Source organism: Chenopodium album, chromosome 13, assembly GCF_948465745.1.
Source record: "Chenopodium album chromosome 13, dcCheAlbu1.1, whole genome shotgun sequence".
NCBI lineage: Eukaryota > Viridiplantae > Streptophyta > Magnoliopsida > Caryophyllales > Amaranthaceae > Chenopodium > Chenopodium album.
Window position 1 is genome coordinate 37,710,173 of NC_137846.1, and position 5,055 is coordinate 37,715,227.

The 5,055-nt window shown below is 38.1% G+C and overlaps 1 non-coding gene across 1 annotated transcript; it reads left to right on the plus strand.

Annotated features, from left to right (window-relative positions):
• The first annotated feature begins 4,727 nt into the window (after positions 1-4,727).
• Positions 4,728-4,834, plus strand: LOC145577183 (small nucleolar RNA R71). Its single transcript, XR_014098662.1, has one exon. It is a non-coding gene; the product is annotated as a small nucleolar RNA R71 (small nucleolar RNA).
• The last annotated feature ends 221 nt before the right edge of the window (positions 4,835-5,055 follow it).

The following is a 5,055-nucleotide window of genomic DNA, read 5'->3' on the forward strand; positions in this document are numbered from 1 at the left end:
ATTAAATATTATGTGGTCACTAATTATTCAAGAATTAAATTGGTATATTTGATTGTTTGAATAATTATTATGATTGAATGATTACGGTTTGAGAGTCATCACCAAGTCTAATAATATGTAAATACCGTAAAGTGAAAGAGATTACGCACCAAAACTCTTGGAACGTATATACCTTGAGTATGAACATATGGGGGGAGTTATGCGACTTTATATTTGACCATAACTTCTACTGGGAGTACAGGAAGCTATATTTTCCTTTTATTATTATGCGCAGGAATTCCGCCACTTACGAGTGGTTCTTTTATACTGGTACGGTTAGCTCCCGTGTTAGTACCCCTTTATTGGGGCAGGTTAGGGGGAAACCCGTTCGATGCGTAATCAATACTAAATAAATTATTTAGTTACTTAGTTGAGAAGTCTTGTTGTATGTTGTGTACTTGTAAACAGGTGCAACGAGGTAAGTTGTGTGTTGATAGGTGAAAGCATGTTAGTGTGTTTTATTACGCTTATATACTCAGCTTTGCTTATTGTGTGTTTGTGTGTTTGTTGGCCTTGTCTTTACCTTGGCCCTATGATGACCCATTTTTAATGGAGAGTAGTGAAAACAAGTAGAGAGAAGCTTTTCAGGTAATGAAGCATATTCATGATGGACATGAGTGAAGAGCGAATCATGTTAGTTTCCATAAGTTTATGATATGTTTATTGCTTTAATTATTTTATGATATAATTGTTTGTGAGACTAACGCAAAGGTTTTAATTTGGTTCGGTTTTGTTAAGGGCCTACAATGGTTCCAAGTTGTAGGTTGACTTTGTTTTACTTTGGTTGACTTTTTGAGTTGAGTCGTTTTGAATATTTTTAAAGAGAGTGTTCTGCTGTGTGTCTTTGATAGTTGCCTTAGACGTTTTTACGGTGGTGTTAATATCTTAGATTTCCTATTTTGAGTTTTAAACAGAGTAAAATAGGTATTTTTAAAGAAAGGAATTTCTAGGGTGTTACAATACACCTTCAATCGTTGACCATTGACTTTGAGTTCTTCACCCTTTTCATTCACTAGCTCAACCGAACCAAATTTGTTCACCTTAGTGACAGTAAAGGGACCCGACCACCTAGACTTTAGTTTTCTTGGAAAAAGCTTTAATCTAGAATTAAAGAGTAGAACCTTGTCACCCGGTGCAAACTCTCTTGGTAGGATCTTCTTGTCGTGCCACTTCTTGGTTTTCTCCTTGTAAATTCGTGCACTATCATACGCCGACAATCTAAACTCATCCTATTCACTGAGTTGGAGAAGTCTTTTCTCCATCGCAAGAATCCATGTTAAGCTCCTTGATTTCCCAAAAAGCTTTGTACTCCAATTCCACGGGAAGATGACATGCCTTACCGCACACTAGTCTATAAGGAGAGGTACCAATTGGTGTCTTGAATGCGGTTCTATAAGCCCAAAGTGTCTCATCTAGCTTCATACTCCAATCCTTCCTTGACTTAGCCACCTCTTTCTCTAGAATTGACTTGATTTCTCTATTAGAGACATCAACTTGACCACTAGTTCGGGAATGATAACTAAGCCCGGTCCTATGATATACTCCATACTTCTTTAGAAGGTTATCCAATTGTCTTTCATGGAAGTGAGTACCTCCGTCACTAATGATAGCTCGTGGGACACCAAACCTTGGAAATATGGTCTTCTTGAAAAGCTTCATGACCACCTTGGCATCATTTGTTGGTGAAGCAATGGCCTCGACCCATTTGGACACATAATCAATGGCTACGAGTATGTAACAATTCCCATTGGAGGATGGGAATGGTCCCACATAATCAATACCCAAAACATCAAATATTTCAACTTCAAGAATCCCAATTTGGGGCATCTCGTGCCTCCTCAAAATATTGCCGGTCCTTTGGCAAGAATCACAAGACATGATAAATGACCGTGCATCCTTGAACATAGTAGGCCAAAAGAATCCTGACTCATTAAGCTTGGCTATGGTTCTAGAAGGGCCATGATGCCCACCATATGCAGAGTTGTGGCAACGTTGTAGGATGCCATTCACTTCCTATTCTGGGACACACCTGCGAAATAGTCCATCTGCACACTCACGAAACAAGAAAGGATCATCCCAAAAATAATATTTAACATCATGAAGAAACCTTTTCTTTTGTTGGTAGGACATATTCGGAGGTAGTATACCACCCACCAAATAATTGGCATAATCGGCATACCAAGGTCCTTGTGACACAACTGCAAGGAGATTATCATTAGTAAGAGAATCATCAATAGGTGTAGAGTCCTTGCCTCCATACCTGATCCTAGACAAGTGATGCAACTACATTTTCTACTCCCTTTTTTATCTCCAATTTCAATATCAAAGTGGCGGTGTTTAATCTACGATAGTCAATACACATCCGTCATCCTATTACAGTTCTAGTGGGAATTAATTCGTTTTTATCATTTTTTACTACTGTCATCCCACCCTTCTTTGGAACTACCTGTACAGGGCTTACCCACTTTGAATTAGAGATAGGATAGATAATACCTGCATCAAGTAGTTTCATGACTTCCTTTTTAACAACCTCTTGTATGTTAGGATTCAACCTTCTCTGTGGTTGAATAACTGGTATGTGATCATCCTCTAGGTGTATCCTGTGCATGCAAAAATCAGGGTTAATACCCTTTAGATCATCAATACTGTACCCAATTGCCTTCTTGTGGGTTCGAAGAACCTCTAGAAGTTGGAAAGTTTGTGGGTCATCTAGTGCAGTACTCACAGGGTGCAGTTCCTGCTCATCCAAAAATACATATTTTAAATGGGAAGGAAGAGGTTTAAGTTTAGGTTTCTTTACCTCCGCAGAGTATGATTCCCGAATTAAATTTTCCACGTTACCATTCTCATCAGGGCTAAGTTGCTCGTTTGATAGAGCGTGCTCAATTTCATCCACCTCTTTGCTCCATATGTCAGCGTCACTTGCATTAAGTTCACAACATAGTACTTCCTCTAAAGGATCTCGGGAGAGAACCCGAGGTAAGCTATCATGGCATATAAAATCAATAACATCAATACTATAACACTTCTCCTCTAGCATAGGTCCTTTCATAGCTCTCCCTAGATTAAATGTAATATTATCATCCCCAACAGAAAGAGTTAATATCCCATTTTTCACATCAATAATGACACCTGCAGTATGTAGAAAAGGTCTTCCTAAAATAATAGGAATTTGCGTATCCTCTGCTATGTCTAAAACAACAAAATCAACAGGAATAAAAAATTTACCAACTCTAACAGGAACATCCTCCAAAATACCTAAGGGGTATTTAATAGAACGATCTGCCATTTGTTGAGTAATATTAGTAACCTTTAAATCACCCATATTAAGCTTTGAACACGCATACGATAGCATTACACTGACACTAGCACCTAAATCACATAATGCTTTATCAATAAAAACATTACCTATATGACAAGGTATAGAAAAACTACCGGGATCCTTTAATTTTGGTGGAGATTTATTTTGTAGTAAAGCACTACATTCTTTAGTGAAAGCTACAGTCTCAACCTCATTAAAGGCTCTCTTCCTAGTTAAAATGTCTTTCATGAATTTAGCATATGCAGAAACTTGAGTGATTAAATCAGTGAAATGAATCGTTACCTGCAGATTCTTGACGACCTCCAGAAACTTACCAAATTGCTTATCTAACTTATTCTTTAGATGTCTATTAGGGAATGGAAGTTGGATAGTAGGGCCTTGCACATTTCCACCCTTCTCTTGAGATTTACCCTGTGAAGAAATATCAGAAAAGTTAGTTTTTTCCTAGAGCCTTGCAGGATTAGTAACATTAGCATTTGATACAAGGGAATCAGGATTAGCAATTGGTGTTATAACAGGTTCATTATCTTTGGGCATAGAAGGCCCATCATAGTGTGAACCACTCCTCAGAGTAATTGCATTAGCATGACCCGTGGGTTGTACTGGCTGCGATGGTAGGACTCCCTGCTGGCGAGTTTGTAGAGTAGAGGAAAGTTGCGCAATCTGATTATCCATGATTTTATTATGGGCTAAGATCAAATCAATTTGAGCATCTCTACTCTCCATGTAATTTTGCATGTTTGCTAACATCCCTCTAATTTCTGACAAGGCAGGGTCAGTAGATGGAGGAGTTTGTGATCGGGGTTTCTGGTTAGAGTTGGGATGGTAATATTTCTGTTGTGGTGGTGGTTGCTGTTGTGGTTGTTGTGGAGGTGGAGGATTTTGCACATTGGTGCTCCGGTAAGAAAAATATGGATGATTTCGGAGGCCAGGATTATAAGTGTTTGAGTATGGGTTATTTTGCCTATAGGTTTGGAAGGCATTAACTTGCTCCATAGAACTCCTACAATCTTGCTCCCAATGTCCTACAATTCCACAATTTTCACAAAAAGCTTCATTAATATTATTGACAGCAGAAACATTAGCTATAGAATTAGGAATAACAGTACTAAGATTATCTAATTTCTGGCTAATAGAGGTTAATTGAGCTTGCAAAAAGGATACTGAATCGACACTATGTTTTCCTTTGTTTGCAAAGCCTCTAGGATTCCTGTATTGGGAATTGTGAATTGCTATCTCTTCGATAACCTGACCTGCATCATCTACATTTAGATTCATAAATCTACCATTAGCTGCAGAATCTAAAATCGTTCTAGATGAAATTCCAATCCCATTGTAAAAAGCTTGGATTAGCTGCCACTGTGCTAGATTATGATGGGGGCACTCTCTCTACAGATCCTTGAATCTTTCCCAAGCCTCATATAAAGTTTCATCTAGCTCTTGGGCAAAGTTTTGAATTGCACTTCTTAATAAAGATGTCCTCTATGCAGGGTAATATTTGTTATAAAAATTCAAAGCAAGAGTTTCCCAGTCAGTAATACCAAGTACAGTTTTTTTCAATCCATTATACCATAATTTAGCTTTACCACACAAAGAAAAAGGAAAAAGAATCTCCCTGATTTGGTCTTGTGTGACCCCAGCTTGCCTAATAGTATTGCAATACTGACAGAAATCTGCAATATGAAGATTAGGGT